The 8,400-nt window shown below is 65.9% G+C and overlaps 1 protein-coding gene across 5 annotated transcripts in view; it reads right to left on the minus strand.

Annotated features, from left to right (window-relative positions):
* Positions 1–7,976, minus strand: part of ELFN1 (extracellular leucine rich repeat and fibronectin type III domain containing 1) — a 60,082-nt gene extending 52,106 nt beyond the window's left edge. For 2 of the 5 annotated variants that reach the window (XM_081035921.1, XM_081035918.1), the window contains exon 1: positions 7,607–7,976. The gene's annotated coding sequence lies outside the window, so the exon portion shown is untranslated. Of the gene's footprint in view, positions 1–3,644; positions 3,735–4,241; positions 4,350–7,606 lie in introns of those variants that run through there. The other 3 variants (XM_081035919.1, XM_081035920.1, XM_081035922.1) reach the window with 3 other exon arrangements.
* Between the last annotated feature and the right edge of the window lie 424 nt (positions 7,977–8,400).

The raw sequence follows: 8,400 nt of genomic DNA on the forward strand, positions 1-8,400 counted from the left end.
CCTGAGGTCTAGACTGCCTGGAAGTCCTGAGGAACTAAGGCTCATTGTCAGGCAGGCGGGGCGGCATCCCACACAGGGCTGAGTCAGAGACGGGGGTCTCTCACCATGCCAGGGGGCGGGGGGGGGGGGCTGCCACTGACAGGCCTGGGTGCAGACGTGGCCCAGTGCTCAAATGCTGGGCCAGCCTCCAGGACTCAGTTTCCCCACTGCTCCTCTTCACCCAGGGCCCAGAGCAGGAAGCCAAAGTAGGGCCCATCCTTGACCCTCTTGCGAAGGCCATCAGGCTCTTCTGGGCCTCCCACTGCTCTGGGCCCCTATTTTAGCTTTGTCTCCAAGCCGAGAACAGCCTGGTCCTGGTTCCCGGGACTCCAGCTGTGGCTCCACCACTCTCTTGCTGTGTGACCTTGGGCGAGGCTGCACCCATCTGGAAGATGGAGCTGCCCCCCACGAGAAAGAACCATGTCCATGTATTTCTGTTGGTGGTGTTGTCTGTGTCCCCAGTCCTGGACACAAGCTCCGCCAATGCCAGGGTCCCATCCCACTCTTGTCCTCTGGTTCCAGGGAGAGCACAGAGGAGGCCCTCAGTGTGTGTGCTGAATAAACCTCCAGGGACTCTCCCAGCACCAACGGCCAGGACTCTCAGTCCCTGTCCCCAGTGGCCACTGGGTCACAGGGTGGTTTCTCCAGCCCCTCTTCCCCTACCCAGAACGTTTGGTAAAGCCACGTCTCAGCCAGCCAGGCCCGGTGGGGGCTGGGGGTGGTGCTGGTGGGTAGAGGGTGATGGACAGGGAGGCCCAGAGAGAGGGGCTGAGTGTGCCCAGCAGCCACCCCACTTCTCGCTCACCTCCAGGGCCACCATCTGGCATAGGGTACGTGGGTGCAGGGGGGTGACAGGGAGCAAATGTCCCCAATAGCAGAGGCTGTGCCTACCCTCCTCGAATTACCAGACCCGAACAAACACAGGAGGAGCACAGGACCCCCTTCCAGCACCCTCTCTGCCCCCACACACTGCGTGACCTCAGGCAATGCCTCAGTCTCCCCATCTCAGGGGGTGCTGGGCTGGATGACATCCAAGTCTCTTCCACATCAAGACTCCTGTCCCCTGCATAGGCCCGACCATCAGCCACCCCGACAGACACCCACCAAAGTGGAAGCCTGAGCTTCTGCTGGAAGAAATCGGAATCCATGACAAGACAAAAAGGGAAGAAAGGGTGATGTGGAGGCATGGGGGGTGACAAATGTACCCAATGTGCCTACGGCAATGCCACCATCTGCTCCAGGTTCACGCCCAGAAATTTATGGCCCCGTCACCGGGCCCTGGACATCCATCTCCTCACTGCCACTCACTGGCATTTTTCCCGTGCCCTCCCTCCACAGGTACCACCCACCAGCCACCCCAAGCTACAGGCTCTGCCTGTTTGCTTCCTGTTGAGATACGGGAACACCCAGGGTCCATGCACCGTAGGTCCTCTGCTAATGGGAACTGGGCCCCTAAGGGCTAGGGCCAGGGGTGGGGGGAGGCTCCTGAGCGTTTAGAAAACCCACTGAAATCTGCTTGTGTGTGTGTGTGTGTGTGTGTGTGTGTGTGTGTGTGTGTGTTAGACACACAGATGTGGGAGCCAGGAAGACGCTCCATTGTACCTACTGGTCCAAGTCCCTGTCATGACTCTGGCCCTGCTAATTGTTCTCTCTTGGAGCAAGCAGGTGATGCTGACAAGGAAACATTTACAGACCAAAGTTCAAATCTCTACGAATCTAAGGGGGGGCTGCTGGGTCCAAGCTCTGACACTAGACTCTCCGAGGAAGGGGCCACCGTTTCTTTGGGGGGCTGGGTAGGGAGGTGGGGCCCAGGTGTGGGGTGCCACTGCCCAAGGCTCTCTGAAGAACTGCTGAGTTTTTCAGCGAGTCCTGTGGGCGAAGCGGAAGGGCTGCCTGCTGTTCCTCCTCCAGCCCCAGGTGCTGTGTCTGCCACATCCCTTCCCCGCCCCCCTCCAGGTGTGCCCGACCTCAGGATAAGGTGCCTGTGCCGCCTTCTTTTGGAGTCAGAAGCAGCCTGCTCCGATCATTCTGCTGTGACAGTCTGAATGGTATGCAGGCAGCAGGCCTGCAACAAGCAGGGGAGGGGGGGGTGGGCTGCACCTCTGGCTGCAGGAGAGGCTCCAGCTGATGGGAGGAGGGTATGGCTGCCAACCTTTGTGACCCAGGAACCCTCAGGTCTTCTGCCCACCAGAGGGTTTCAGACCTCTCTCAGCATGTACACAGGACAATGAAGGACCAAAGGGCTGGAGTCCTGGCTTGGCGCCACTCCTTAAGTTCAGAGTAAAGGTGGGCATTCTCCTGGGACAAGCCAGTCACCCGGAGCGTGTCCCTCTACCTCTGGGTGTGTCTCCTCTTCTGATGAAGTGGGACACAAACCTGGGAGGGGGTGGGCACCTATCCTCCTACGCTGTTCAATTAAAAGGTGAAAGTTGCAAAGACCCAGGGCAAAGGAGGCCAGGGGGCCAGCTAGGCAGGAAAGATGGGAATATTTGTGGCTTTAAAGCAACATAAGCCCCGTTTGCTTGTTTCCTCTGGAGACCTCTTTAAAAATGGCTCCTGAGAGACAGTAGCGTTGGCTGCCCTTTATACTCCCCTAGTTCTGCCCCCTTCAAAAGCTCTTGTCCCCAGGGCTTCCGGGATCACAGATCCTGTGAACGCTTCCTGCACAGACCCCAGCCCAATGCAGAGGGTGAGAGGGAGACACAACTGCATCCAAGCAAGGGCTCTGCGACCAGTTGCAGGAGAGAAGACACACCTGAGGCTCTGCTGGGGCTGCCGAGCAGTCTTGGTCCCCCAAGCCTAGAGGAGAGGCCTCCTCTAGGGGCAGCTTCTGTGCTAAGCCTTCACTGCAGACGGAGCTCCTTCCACAAAGTACAGTTACCACTATATCCCCATTTCACAGATGTGGAAATTGAGGCTCTGAGAGGTTCTCTGGCCCAAGGTCACACAGTCCATGCCTGTAACAATCTGATTTCCATAAGGCTGTTGGTCTGTGCTGGAGGGGAAACACCTAAGAGGCAAGCAGGTGACTTGCGGATTTTAAAGGATGGAAGCGACCCGTCTTTAGAGGCAGCTTGGAGCACGGAGGCTCAGCATTACCCCCCAAGGAATGACGCTGACAACGGGTCCAAGGTGGGGGGAGGGGGGAGAACCACGACCAAGTTCAGAGCAAAGGCCCGCACCCCACGCCAGGGGTGTGACTCCTCCGCCAATGAAGGCGGCCCCTTCCAGGTGTGTGGCTGGACCGTCCCCGGTGTCGAGTGAGGCGTCGCGCGACAACGGGAGGCCGGGCAGTCGGGGCGAGGGCAGCGGCCGGGATACGGGTCAGGGAGCCGCAGGTGGGGCGCGTCGCCGCCGAGGGGACACAGGCGCTGGGGCCGGGGCCGGTCCCAGCGAGGGTGCCGTCGTGGGGGTGCAGCCGCGGCCGGGGCGGCAGCGGGAGGGACCCCGGCCCAGACCCCGCTCTGCCGGGCTGAGCCGAGCGGCCGCGTCGCCGCCAAGTTCTTCCAACTTTGCCCGCTGCGCTCGGAGCACTCGCCGCCCGGGAGTCGCCGGAGCCCCGCGCCCCGGGCCCGGCCCCGCTCGGACGCGGGCCCCGCACTCACCTGCCCGCGCCGCTGCGCCCGCCGCCGCCGTCCTTCAAGCTCCAACTTCGCTCGGGGATTGAAATTCCTCCCCAGCTCCGCGCATCGATCCGCGCGCGGCCCCGCCCCGAGCCTCGCCGGCGGGGGGGCTCGCCCTCGCGCGCCCGCCCCCTCGCTCCTCCTCCCACGCGTCTTCCCGCCGGAGACCCGGAGTCCGGCTCCGAGTCTCGGCCTCGCCCCCGGCCCCTCCTCCCCGCTGCCCCTCGGCTCGCCCGGCCTCCCGGCCGCCTCGCCGCTGCCCTGCTCGGCCTCGGAGCGCGGAGGGGGAGGGCCGCGGAGGGGGAGGTACCGGAAAGCGCAGGAGGGGTCCTCGCGGTCCCCTGCCCTGCCACCCACCCGGTGGCGGCGGAGGCAGGGGCGGCACCCGGGCTGGGGGAGCGCGCAACAGCCGTGGCCTGGATGAGCCACCCGCGACCCCTCCACGCGGAACAAAGCCCGGGCGTGCTCAGGACCCGGGGCGGCCCGGCCCACATCGGAGAAGGCAGGGGCGCAGGGGGCCGAGGGGCACACGCCGGGCCCCCGCTCCCCAAACCTGGCCCCCTTCCTTCGCGTACTCACCCCAACCTCTGGGATGACTCCGGGAGGCTGTCGCGCACTCCACCCTCTTAGTTTGACCCTCACAACCTGCGTGTGCGGAAGCCCCCCTTTCCACACGTTACAGGCGAGGAAACTGAGGCAAGAGAGGCCGCGAGGCTCGCCCCACGCCACTCGGCGCGTGCGAAGCAGAGCGGGAGAGGCAGTCCTGGCCCCCAGCACGATCCCTCCACCCCTCCGGACTCTCCGGCCCGGCAGTGCCCTCGGCCAGCCCGGCTGGGCGGCCGGCCCGCGCCTCAGAGCCCACCCGTGTCCCCGCGGCGCGCGCGCCCCCTCCCCGCTTCCTGTCCCCCGCCCGCTCCTGATTCCCGGCCTCAGTACCCCCGGCACGCTCCCGCTCCCCGCCAGCAGCTGGGCAATTCACCGAGCATACAAAAGAGTTGAGTCAATTCAAAGGCAGCAAATCAAGATAAATCCTATAGTGTGTGGGGACCGGAGAGAGATGCGAGCGAGGAGCACAGCACACGCCGGCCCTATAGGCTGGGCCCCCACCCGGCAGGCCTGGGCACAGAAGGGTGGCCGGGCACAGGGAGTGGGCGCTGAGCTGCCCTCCCTTCCCAGGCCGGAATTCAATGCTTTGTGCCCCCCTCCTGCTTCCAGGTGGGGCTCCTTTGAGGGCTGCCCAGCCATAAGGGGATGTTGGGACAAAAGCCGGTGTGCCCCATGATTACAAGTTCTGGGGCACACATCACAGCTCGGGGGCCAGGTGAGGCATGCGGGGAAAGGCAGTCGGGCCATTCCCGGCCTCTGAGCCGCTGTGCTCTCCTTGGACTGCCCCCACTCTGACCCTATCCCAGCAGGTGCAGGCCAAGGGCAGGCCTTATTTGTCACCAGATACTGCAAGCCTCAAATGTGCCAGGTCTGGGCACAGGGAACTGAGTGGGTGGTGAGAGGGCTCCCCTTTTCTCCCTGATGTTTAAGAGCCCCCACCCCACCCCCACCCCGCAGCTGCAGCTCCCACTGAGGAGAAACTGGTCACTCTCAGAAGGTCCAAGAAAGCAGCCTTCCAGCCTCTGGCTTCACAAGCCCTGTGACAAGGAGGGACTCGCTGCCCCAGGGCAGCCTTTACTAGGCAAACCCCTGCCAGAGGTGGCTGACTCCCCTTTCCAGCCCGTTCCCCGAGGCCTGCTGGCCAAGCAGGATATGGTTGGCATTTGATGGGGGTCTCCGGGGTACGGGGAATGTGGTAGGTGCCTGCCCAGAGTTATATCACCACCTCCTCCCTACCCCCTGGCCCAAGGGCTGTGAGCCCATTTCTGCGGTGTGCAAGCTGAGGCCAGAGGCCCTTGAGGCGTCCTGCCTCACTCTGCCCTGCAAGTATGTGACCACCCAAGGTCAGGGTTCTGTGGAGGCGCTCAGAGGTCAACTGGAGGGGCAGTACAGGTTTCCGAGGGAGGGTCCCAGTACCCAACGCATCTGGGAGCAGGTGGGCTCAGAGAGCTCAGCAAAGAGTTGGGGGCACAGCTGACTGGAGCTGGGACCCGGCTTCTGAGGCTTTGCCCGCCGTTAGGCACTCCTCCCTGAGAGGAGGCTTCGCTGTCCAGCTGCGACCTCATCCCCTGAGTCTTGGCTAGGTCGCCCCACCCCCGGGGCCGCCGATTGGCAGCCTGCATATAAGTCATTAATTGTCTTACAGAGACACGGCGCCCACCGCCAGGACATCCGTCAGGGACCCCATCTGCGCTCCGGGGGGGGGGGGGGGCTACCCCACCCAGACCCGGAGCAGGGGGACGATGGTCACCTCGCTCACTGAAGCTCTGAGGTTGAGAGAGCCCGGCAAGCGAGCGCTGGAGGGCGCTGGGGTCCCGGAGGTAACGGAGGAGCGGGGCAGGCGACCAGACAGGGGACTAAGACCCCGCCAAGCTGCTCCCGGGCTGGACTTTGCAGACCGGGTGACCGGAAGTACCCTGGACCCCGCCTCCAAATCCTCAAATCAACTGAAGCCTCGGGTGGGTTGGGGGAACTGAATCCTCCAGGGCCTTCTGGGATGTACACGAAGACCACGCTGGGAGGGGGCCAGCAGGACGTTGCCCCTCCCTGTACTTGCAACGGGAGCTACACCCCCAAACCCTCGCAGAAGTCTTGCAGGCCCCTCTGCTCTCCACCGCGACCACCCCGTTCTCCACTGCCCCTCAGAGGCGCTGGTGACTGGGCAGCGGTGTGTGTGCGTGTGTGTGTGTGTGTGTGTGTGTGTGTGTGTGCGCGCGCGCTGCGCCCCTGAGGGTGGGGTGGAAGGAAGAGGCGCCGATGCGAGCCAATTCCCGCTCATCCCCAGGCAGTCTGGCCCCAGGGACCCCACACCCACCCGGGCCGAGAGCTCGTTTGGGGACTATGCTGGAATCATGCCGGTCTGGCCCTGCCTCTGGGGCAACTACAGGCCATACAGTGCAGTTTGAGAAGAGGAAAAGTTGGGGGCACACCCGAGCCTGGAGAGGAAAGAGTGGGAGGAGAGCAGGGGACTTGGAGGGAAGAGCGGCAGGCTGGGGACCGTAACAGCTGGGGAGGGGTCAGCTCTGGACCTGGGGTCACATCCCAGCCCGCAGCCAAGCCCAGCTCCGCGGCTTCCCCGGCGGGGAGAGGTTCGGGTCACCGGCGCCTATTAATAGCTGTGAGCGGGTCTGTCCCGCAAGCTCGGCGGCGGCAGCAGAGCGACACAACTGGGGGAGGGGGTCCTGTAGCACCCCCTCCAAGGGCTCCAGCGCGCGGGGCGCAGCTCTGCCCTACTCGCGCCGGAGGAGCGAAGGCTCGGCACCCACAGTCCACTCCCTGGGTGCCCTCTACCACGATATGGGGGCTCCAGATGGAGGGGGCAGTCTCCGCGCCAACTCGGGGCGCCCCGATACCAACGTGCACTCGCAGATAAGACCAACCCCCTGCCCCGCTCCCTACCCAGCCCGCCTTCGCTCTCACGGAGCTCAGGAAAGTTTCGGGGTCGCCACGGAGCCTCCTAGACCGAGGGGTCCGGCGTCCCCACCCTTTGGGCCGACGCGTCGGGGAGGGAAGTTTGTCCGCCGGGGCTCGGCGACCGCTAACTTCGGGTGCTCCCGCCTCAGAAGTCGGGGGTAGAGGCGGAGCCCAGGAACCCTGGACCCAACGCGCCGCAACCAGAGCCCCGCGGGCGGGGGACTCGGCCCCCGCGCGGCCGCTCAGGGCAGGGCGCCGGGGCCGGGGCGGACGGGGCTGCGAGAGCCGCGGGGGACCCGCGCCCGCCCCCGCCGCCGCCCGGAAGAGCAGCTTCCCCGCCTCCCCCAGGGGCGGAGACCCGCTGCCCCCCCCCGCAGAGAGGACCCCCGCCTCTCTCAAGCCCCTCCCCCACCAGCCCTTCCTACCTGGGCCGGGGCGCTGGCGCGGGGCTTCAGGCGCGGGCGAGGCGAGCGCAGCGCGCGTGCTCGGGTCCCCGGGGCGCCGCGCCGGCTCCCCCTGCTTCTTCCTCCTCTTCCTCCGCCCGGCGCGCCGGCTCCAGACAGATCTCCTCCCCCTCGCGCCCAGCCCGCCCCTCCCGGAGCCCGCCGGGCTGGGCTCGGCCTGCGCGGGAGAGCCGAGAGGAGCCGGCGGGAGCCGGGCTGCGGCGCTCACTGCGTCAAGCGCCGGGCGAGCGCGGGGCGGCGGCGGGGACCGCGCGCTTCTTGTCCGGGGCTGGCGGGGCAGCCGCGGCGCGGGCGGCGCCGAGGGGCCGCGTGGCTCCGGCTCCGGCTCCGGGGCGGGCGCGGTGGCGGCAGCGCGGGGATTGTAGCGCATTCTTTCTGAGCGCGATCGAAGGCTTCGTGGAGGAGCGGAGCGGGGAGGGCGGAGGAGGAGCGGGCGGCGCTGTCGCTCCCGCACGTCGGCGGACGGGGGGTGTCCAGAGGGTGACACGGGAGGGGAAGTTGGAGCATGCCGTGGCGGCGAGGTGGGAGCCCGGAGGCAGCGTCGCCCCCTCCCTCTGGCCCGCCCCGCGCACGCCCGCCCCCCGCCCCAGGCCACCGCTTGGAGCAGGAGCCGCGGAGGTCTGGCCGCCCGGACACTCGGTGGCGATGGAGGTGGGCACGGGGGGCGGGGATGTGCACGCGCTTTCGGACACTGCCACGTGCACACACACCCGGGGATCCGCGTGAAAGTTGACCCCAAGTCAGACCTTGTATGG

This window comes from Rhinolophus hipposideros (assembly GCF_964194185.1).
Source record: "Rhinolophus hipposideros genome assembly, chromosome: 23".
In the NCBI taxonomy this organism is placed as follows: domain Eukaryota; kingdom Metazoa; phylum Chordata; class Mammalia; order Chiroptera; family Rhinolophidae; genus Rhinolophus; species Rhinolophus hipposideros.